The following is a 10,142-nucleotide window of genomic DNA, read 5'->3' as shown; positions in this document are numbered from 1 at the left end:
AGAAAACAACAAATCAAGCACTAACAAACCACAACAACAAAAGAACAAGACTCTCAACAAACACCATGACTCAATCCCTATGGGTTCCCAATACTTCCAAAGGTAAGATCAACCTGAGCCTTCTTCAGTATTTCATGGTAGCCTCTTTGCCATGCAATCCCCTGCATCATACTACCATAAACACAATTCTTTCAGTGTAAAAATAAACATAACAATATACTAGTTACCATACCTTGTTGTATCAAGCAAGCTACCTTGAACACGTGCACATATATCATCTCTCAAGGAAATCCAATTCCTTGACAAATCCAACCATAACTGAAAACCAAATGTTTACTTGTCAAGTACATGTTCATAAATATAACACATATCCACATAATGTCAATAAAATCAAGGTTAATAAGACTTCTTGTACTCATGCAAGCGCTCATTCATTTGGAACTGCGATTTCCAAATATTTCCAAATGGATTCTTACCCAATTCCTTCCTTTTACCTTTTTACCTTGATGTAGTTGAGTCTTCCTATGCATTGTTACATCACCCAACTTTTAGTTATATAAACACATCAACTGTTACCTGTCATACTAATACTAAGCATGTCGCCCTACAACTGTGCACACATGTTCTAAAAATCAAGACATCATATGTATTAGTTTGAAATCAGCCTTACCATGACTAATATCCAAATCGTAATTTGCAATTAACTTACAGTCATTAGTCATAATGCTACAACTATCACCTACTTACACTCAATTTGTCTCAACACATTGTATTAGTACAACCTTCTTAAAACAAGATCATTCCTTCATGTAATCATATAGACACATACTCATACCATGCAATTTAATCAAACATTCAAAAAACCTATGAACATACCATGTTAAATAAACTAAATAGACGACGTAATTAAGCTCATACCTCAATGTATCTTAGGGGAGTCTATCACATCTGCACAAGTTAGTCCATATTAGTGCGACACAATATCACAAATATATCAGCTCAGACCTGAGTATCATAACCATATCCATATTAGCATGACACATATAACATCAAGATATAAATGCAATGACCATAACCATGTGTGCGACCACAATGCATATAACAACAAGTTACTACCATTCATGACTACTAGTGTATGTGCATATGACCACAATGATCAACTATCATCTGTCATGCATGTAACCATAATGAAAATAAAATGAGAGTCATGTACACAACCTTAATTCTTATAACAACCATTAACCAACATACCCGCATGCCCAATATACAAACATGTAAGATGATCTTCTCTTACCCCGAGATCTAATGTTGTAAGCTCGCTCTTCTCCTGCTCTATCTCAGCTAACGTATCAACATCATAGCATACCAACGACATCATGACAACAAAATACCACAACAAGACCATCACAATGCATGTATAACAATCGCATAGACAACTTACATGCATGCATGACAAACTCATTCTGCCCATCCAGTCCAAGTGCTTGAACCCGAGAGCTTTGATACCACTATATAAGACCAGCTCCCACATTTACCCACTTTCATTAGCCTGATAGGGTGCCAGGGTAAACATGAGAGAAAGAGCTAATATGACATGTCTCAACCTCCTATATCACCTTAAGGAAGTGGAATCGACAAAACCAAAACCATAGTGACTTCCCTCAGGTACTATAGGACCTCGAAGGGATAAACCACCCTTTCAAGTATCCAAACCATGAGTTAATCCTCTTTTTCAATGATTTGGACTCCCATATGCTAGAATAACACTGCCTGAATTTGATTGTAACCCTCAAGTTGCATGCATGAGCCTGCAAGGAAGTGATTACAGTCTTTTTTACCCACTTCTATGCCAACGACCATGAGATCTAAGCCACTTTTTCAGGTCTAGGGTTCAGAGCTCTGCCCGTAACTTAATGAAACTCTCAGAAATCACAAATAACATAGAAACAAAGCCTTCCATACAAAACTTAGACAAGAAATTGACCTAACCAGGCCTAACATGACAAACATTTCATCAAACACATCATGAACAAGTAATGTGCAGGTCATAAATGAACATCTAAACATAAAGGTCTCATATTTATCTAAGAATTGTCAAGAAGGTTTGATGCCCTCTCACAATAGCTGCAATATCATCTATTAGGTCATGCACTCATTAACATTTCATTTACTAACCAAAACATGATGAGATCCATAACTCAAGTATGTCATGAAACCATGCTTATAGCCAACATATAAGAAGAGAAATATCAATGATGAAACAACCATTAAAGCCACATGATGACAAGTATAAATACTCATGATTTACAAGAGAAAAGGGAGCTCTTATTAACATATGAAAAACCAACCAAGTTAGGGACTTCCATGTACCACCCGACCATAGATTGGGCTAAACCAAATATCTCTTTCAGACAATCACCCTCGCACCATATTCCAAACATGAATGTGGGATCTCATGGTATAAACCAAGCAAAACCAAACCAGGGCTTCCAGAGGCCAAACCAACTCAACCCTCAACCAATGATTCCACCTCACGGTCATACATCACTAACCATCACCAAAATGGTGATCCAGGTGGGTATTAGTGGCCACCCGCCTATTCCACCTATACCTCCAGTAAATTTCATCAGTTTCCTTATTTATAGCAACATTTTCTATTTTTAGTTGTTTTTCGGGCCCTGAACTTTTGGAGCAGCTTTGACCCCCAAAATGGCGTATTTTTGAGGTCTACAATAGGCCCGTGCCTACGCAGATAGATATTTTTAACAAGGTATCGTATGTGCCAAACATAGATAATATGACCAAGTTACGACCCCAGGAAGTTGGCTGCCCAAGTAACCCAACGAGGCCCACAAACTCTTGGCGTTCCACCTCCTGGGGTTAGGGTTTTGGTTGTTTAAGGTTTTCCCTTGTTGTTTAATAATAAGAAGGCCCCTCAGCCTCAATGGTAACACAATTCATAGGCATGTAGCCGCCACAACTCTTCTCAGATATAAGCTACCATTGCACGAGCTAATTTACTTCCATTTCTATATGTAAACATATTTCAGCTCTTTGATATTAATGAAATGAAGTTTATTTTGTTGCATCTATGTTTATGTGCATATTTATATTCTGTAGCATTCCTGCATAATTCTGGATCAGTGGTATCAGAGCAGTCTACTCTTTCTCTGTTTTTCTTTGCATGTCCCCAACGAGGTCAGGGTATAAGGAGTTAGGGCTCAAATTGGTTGAATCTTTGCAAGATTGGCCTCGCAAACCCTGACTTCCTCCCATGGTTGAAGAAAACAAAGAGAAGGGGGCAGGAGAACCTTCCAAAATATTGCTCGAGGAAGCCCTCGAGTGAAAAAGGAACATGGTTATGGATAATTTTCCCAAATCCTTTGACGATTACCCACATGTGACGCATCTTCATCCAATAGCCACTCTGGAGGCAACACTCCTTTTAAGATACAAGTTAACTTTGACATTCCCATATTTGAAGGCTAGATAGATGAAAATGTTGTAGATAGATGGTTAAATCTGTTGGACGGATATTTTTCAGTTCATGACTTTCCCAATCAGGAAAATATTACTTTTTCACTCCTCAAAGCCGCCCCACATGTCAAGGACTGGTGGGAAACCTACTATGAACAAAAGGACGAGAGGGAATCCTCATTGTTTTCAGTTGCACCCACTTGGAATTATTTCCACGACACCATTAAGGAACAATATTACCCTATCGAGAGCTATGAAGATAAATACATAAAGTGGACCAAATTGCGGCAGGGAAGGGACCAGGATGTGCCAAAGTTCAAAAATTTTTCCCATACCCTTCACACAAAGCTAGGTATCAAGGATTCTGATCAACATTTGGTACTCAAGTACTGCGACTTTCTACACAAGTACATCTAGGACGAAATGGAGTTCCTCGACATCTCCTCGCTTGGCGTTGCGTATTGATATGTTGTCAAGATCGAGCATAAATTTAAAAAGAAGAAGCAAGACTTTGGATCTGTGAATCCAAAGCAAAGGAAAGGTGCCCCCAAAATGTAAAACAAAGGACAAAGCCAAGGCGAGGTGACCCAGGACAACCCGCCGAAGGCGCAAGAAAATAATAACACCACGAAGACAAAGAAGGACACAAGGAAATGGTGTAAGTTCCATAAGATCCCCACTCACAACACAAGTGAGTGCCGAGCCAAGCAGTCATTGGTGGCCAAGATGAAGGATTCTAAATTAGATGCATGTTCCGACTTTGATTTAGAAACTGACAAGGGGAATGACAAAGGGAAGCAGATTATTGGTGTAGAGCCTAGTGCCATCATTGCCACAACCAAGATCTAGAAGGATGAGCCCGAAGATCTAGAGGAGGGGGAAATCTCTTCCACTCACAAATGTGGGTGAAGGGTTCTCTGTTGCAGTTCATTATCAACAAGGGAAGCCAAAATAACCTCATTTCAGCAGAGGTTGTGAAGTGGTTGGGCCTACTGACCACACCACACCCACAACCGTACACCATCGGGTGGCTTCACCAAGGGCGAGATCTTTGTGTCAGCCAACAGTGCCACCTTCCCTATAACATCAAGCCATTCATAGATGAGGTACTATGTGATGTTGCTCCTATTGAAGTTTGTGATGTATTATTAGGCCAACCATAATTGTGGAAGCGACATGTTGTATACGAGTATAAGACTCACACTGTTATTATTACTTTGGGAAATAAGTTGTACAGGATATCAGAGGTAGCACTGCCTACCACCATTTCTTTGATCACTACGAAGCAATGTAGTAAGATCATTTCCCAGACTGGGAAATTTATTTTCCTTGTGATTCCCCCCTCAGGGAAAGAAGAATATTGTCGCTATGACCTCCAAACAGGGCTCATTTATACGAAAACAACAAAGGGACAAGGTTGTGGAGGAGTACAGGGACATCTTCACCTCATCCACAGGGGTACCTCTACACTCTCAAGTTAAGAACTCCATCGATTTGACCCCAGGCGTGCCGCTACCCAATGGACCGATCTATCGATGCTCTGTTTTGGAGAATGACGAAATCAAGAGGCAAATTCAGGCGCTGTTGCAGAAAGGGAACATCAAGCCAAGTTCATCACCCTGTGGGAGCTTGATCGTGTTGGTACATAAGAAGGACGAGACCTAGAGACTTTGTATTGATTATAACGTGTTGAACAAGATCACTGTCTGGAATAGGTATCCAATACCACAGATTGATGACCTTTTGGACCAACTTAAATGGGCTAAATATTTCAAAAAGATCGATATGAAGTTCAATTATCACCAGGTATCGATCGAACCCTCCAATGTGTGGAAGACTGCCTTCAAATCCAAGGAGGGCCTTTTCGAATGGTTGGTCATGCCTTTCAAGTTAACGAATGCTCCCACAACCTTCATGAGGCTGATGGATGACATATTGTGACCCTTCACCAACTCATTTGTGGTGGTGTATTTGGATGACATTCTGATCTTGAACCAAAGTTAGGAAGAGCACCTCCACCATATTCGATAGGTCCTCCAAACCCCGCGGCAATACAAATTGTGTGCCAATTTGGAGAAATGCACTTTTGGTATGACCCAGGTTCATTATCTGGGGTACATCATTGATGAGAGGGTGTGCAAGTGGACCCAGACAAGATACAAGTCATTTAGGATTTTCCAACCCCAACCACTTTAATAGAGCTTAGTAACTTTCTAGGTCTTTTCAACTTCTACCACAGGTTCATTTTAGGGTTCTGTCATATCACTTGGCCTTTGATTCAAGTCACCAAGGGAGGAGTAAAAGCAAATTTCTTTTGGTCTAAATCCAAACAGAAGGAATTTGACGAGCTAAAGCATCAACTTTGCTTTGCACCAGTGCTCACATTACCAAACCTACAACAATCATTTGAGATCACGACAGATGCCTTTGATTATGCTATTGGTGCATTTCTTACTCAACAGGGGTGTTGTAGGCCATTTTGTCACATCCAATCAGTGAGCCTCCTAATGGGATCAATAAACATCATATTCCCCCTTATCACCATCTTGCATAAATCCCTAAGCATGTACCTTTCATTTCCCAGAATTTCAGCCCTAAACTGCATGATTTGAGCCAGTTTGAGGAACAACACTCCCTGTAAGCCTAGTGGGGTGCATTCACCTACATGTTGCTCCACTGTGGCCTAAGTTTGTCACCAGCAGGTTACTCCCCTTTGCACCTGCATTGGTTCTAGAAATTCAAGAGAATGATTGAGATTATGGAAGCTTCCCCTTCTAGGAGTTTCTAGAAGTTGTTACAACTACTTACCTTGGATAGAACATTCAGATCCTATCCTACCCTACTTTGGATTTTTCACCACTTATCCTTCAACCCTATCCCTCCATCAAAGGTGTACCTCTTACCCTAGATTGGTAATTGGATGAGAACTCCCAACTTACCCTACTTCTCTATATATTCCCAACCTTCTATGTGGTTGGGGGTTGGATTTTGGAGAGTGATTATGCCTTATGATGTTGCAGTGAGTGGTTATCATCTAATGCATTTAGGTTGATTAGAGATACATATTGTGACAAGGAAAGGACAAGTCAACAACTAGGAGGATCTCTTCTACAAGATCAACTGCTACTTATGGTTGTAATCTCATTCCATTTATAGTAATGCAAATGATTCATTGTTTTCCTATATGTGATGTTGTTACTTCACTTATTTCAATACCATGTTGATCTTTTGAATGAAGTACTTAGGTGATACTACATAGATCTCGTAGTTTCTTGGCTTCTGTTATATGACTGTGAAAGTTATAATTTTGTCAATCAGAGCTGGAATTGGAGCTTCCAAGATAAAGAACGAGTGAAGTGTGCGAAGGATTCCAGGTAGGCCTCACTCCATCATTTATTTACTTTAAGGAAAATCATTGAGTTCCTTATCTTTTTGTTGTTCTAGGTTAGCCATCGACCTAAGGGAGATACTTTTGTCCACAATCGTAAATCCCGTATAACGAATTGGCAACCATACTGGGGAGAGGAGTATTCCCTTGGTGGTATCCTTGTCCATTGTGTTTGATTACCTCCTTGACAGACCTTTGTTGTGTCATACAACCAAGAATAGACCTAGGAAGTGATTTCATTGAACCTTTTTTGCAATTTTTGTGCCAGTATTCTCTTTCCCAGGCCCAACGCACCCCTTGTGCCTTTGACAGAGCGTTGCACCTCATCTTGGCTCACTCTGCACCAGTGTTGCAACGCATTGGTGCCTCTTTTGCTGCACCATTAACCCTTGTTTTTGCATGAATTTTGCCTTGGTTGAGTCTCTCTTTGGTCAACCTACTTCCAGCTGAACTTCACCGAGGCTTCATTGCCTTGTGGTCTCTCTAAAGCCTCCACTGGTTTTCATTTGTGTTGTTTTCCTTTGGTAAGAATTGATTTTTATTTTTCTTTGTTCTTATCACTTGGTCACTTGCAAACTGTTTTCGTTTGATTTCTAACCGCTTAGATGAATTTTTGTTCTAGTCCTCATTATGAAAAGTGTAATTGAATTAGTAATTGAACATTTACATCTTATTTTTCTTCATTTCGAAAAATAAGTGTGGTGAAAAGAAAAATTTTGCATCGACATTTAGGGTTTTGTATGTGCATTAGCATGGGAACAATTGTATTGGAAAGGAAATTGCATCTTGCATCTTATTTGTTGCATATTGTGTGCTGCATCTTGATTGTTCCTTCCCTTCCTTAGCTAGATTTTGATTGAAAGAGAAAGGATTTCTATTTTCTCATGCTAGATTTTCATTTTAGGATATTCAGGTGACATTCGTGGTGAGCCCTAAAGCTAAAACATAATCAAAGATAAACAGTGAAATTTATTGAATCAATCTAAGGAGCATTGTAACATTAACGCAAACATTTAGAGGTCTAAGCTAGAGACATGTTCGGGCATCATTAAACATATGATTTTTCGTTGTTTTCCAACGTTACATCCCTAGGGTGAAATCCCATTCCACATATGTAAGTGTATAGGATCGTAATCCACGTACCTTTGGGTATATTGGTGGCACTCCATGCACGTAAAGTATGTGGGAACGCTCTCATCGAATGGTTACACATTAGACATCAATACTATGGACTGCACTCCCACGTACTGTCGCATATATTTTGAGAGTCCTCAATAGGTTTTTATCCATCCATATGTAACCAAGTCTGCCACCCTTTATACCTTGATACACCAAACACAACATTCAGGGAGATTGGCTGTTGTATGTTAAGTCCTTGGTTCGCCAAGGTGTATATTACAGTTCACAGTTGTTGGGTAAACCTTTATGCCTAGATTACCCTATTTTTTATTTATTTCTTTTTATGTTAATAAAAGTTATCATCTAACGTGGAAGAGCACAACCCCCCTCCCTATAATTCTCTTAGAATGTAAAATAAGCCTCCTCTTCCTGTAGAGGCTACTCCTAATCCTTGTCCAAGACATAGGAAAACACAAACTACCAAATTAGGAACATCGAGAACTACTTATGGCCCTCCTCCCGATATTGATCAACCAGAATCATTTGTCCCTTTGATTTGCAAATCTAAGATTACTTCTATTCCTGTTGGTGACACTGACAATTGAAACATAAGTCATTGAAACTTTGTTTCCTGAGGTTTTTGAACCTAAGGAACCTCAACCATATTCACCTGATTCTTTGGGACCTTCCTCCTCTCTACCTCTGTCTCAGGCATAACCAATATATATTAGGCTTGACGGTGAACCTCTTCCATACAGACTTCTGAGTATTGAAGATATCCCTCAAGGAAATCCTTGTCCTTCTACTCTCATTCATTGGGAAGGAAATAATTTTTATCAAACTGATCCTCTTCTGTCTTCTCAACCTTAAACATAATATCCTTTACCTGATTCTTTGGGCCTACCTGCAGATCTCTTGTGACAATCTTCATTGGGATTGTTAACCATGAATGGAATTGACTCAAATTCCTAGCTTGTGTCCACCACTATGGTTGAGACATCAAGTGTCACTTTCTCATCCATGTTTGCGACACCACCAGAAACTCATTTGTATGGTGGCCCGTCCATCCCACCTCGATATTAGTCATTATCTTGTACCTTTTCTGGTGTGACATCTAGTCCCTAGACCTCTCCCATGTCACCCAATTCAAGAATAATGTATGGTACTTCTCTTATGAATGCCTCACAATCTACTTCTCTTCCTCCATCTACACCTACAATAGAGCAACAGGCTAACCCTTATATCAGCGGGCAAAGATACCCTCAACAACCTAACCCTCCTTATGTTGGGCACCCTCCATTTGGACTGCAATTGCCTCCATGATCCCCTCCTCCCATGGCAGGTGGGAAACCTGTTGTTGGTACACCTCAATATGGTAACCCGCCTAGTTATAGTCCTCCTTATCTTGGAATGGCTGCTAGTTTTTGGAAACCTACTTTACCCATTCAACTTGGTTCATATTGGGATCGATTGTTGAATCCTCAAACTGTATCATCTTCATCACAGATTCCTACCTAACCATCAGTGCCTCAACAAGCTCAAATACATGTGAGCCAACCTTTATAGCCTATTCCAACGGTGTCTAGTTTCCCCCAGATCTTAATTAGTCAACCTGTACAAGACTCCTCACATTCTCAATCACTTGCAAAAGGTACTCCTCAAGCTTCGATAGGTCATATTCTTCAAAATTTGGCACAGTATTAGTCAAACTTGTACCAAGGGGCAATGCAAACCCCTGTCATGCAACAATATGGATCACATCAGGTTCCTTTTCAAGGCTAGCAAATCCAAACCCAACCATTCCAACATCTTTATCGCCATCCTGGGGTTTGGCAACAAACTCACTTGTATGTTAATTATCAGAACCCTCCATATTCTGGTAACCAGGTTCCTTGTTATTAGAAACCTCCTTATCTAGGAATGCAAGTGCCTGTTGCCCAAGATGTACCTTCTTATCTAGGTCATATACCTCCAGACTTTAAATGGCAGTTGCCTTTTGTGGCTACTCTTGAATTTCTAGATTTAACTTAGATTACTAACAACCCCATCGCTCATTTGCCATGGTGGCCGATTATTCCCATTAAGTTGCCTTCTGATATACCAAATTTCAATGGGAATCTTGGAGAAGACTCGTCAACGCATGTTATGACGTATCATC

This window comes from Pinus tabuliformis, chromosome 1_2, assembly GCF_031772625.1.
Source record: "Pinus tabuliformis cultivar Carrire ecotype Pingquan chromosome 1_2, CPIR1, whole genome shotgun sequence".
Classification (NCBI taxonomy): Eukaryota; Viridiplantae; Streptophyta; class Pinopsida; order Pinales; family Pinaceae; genus Pinus; species Pinus tabuliformis.
The sequence above is the reverse complement of the archived record's forward strand: the minus strand, read 5'-3'. Positions refer to the sequence as shown.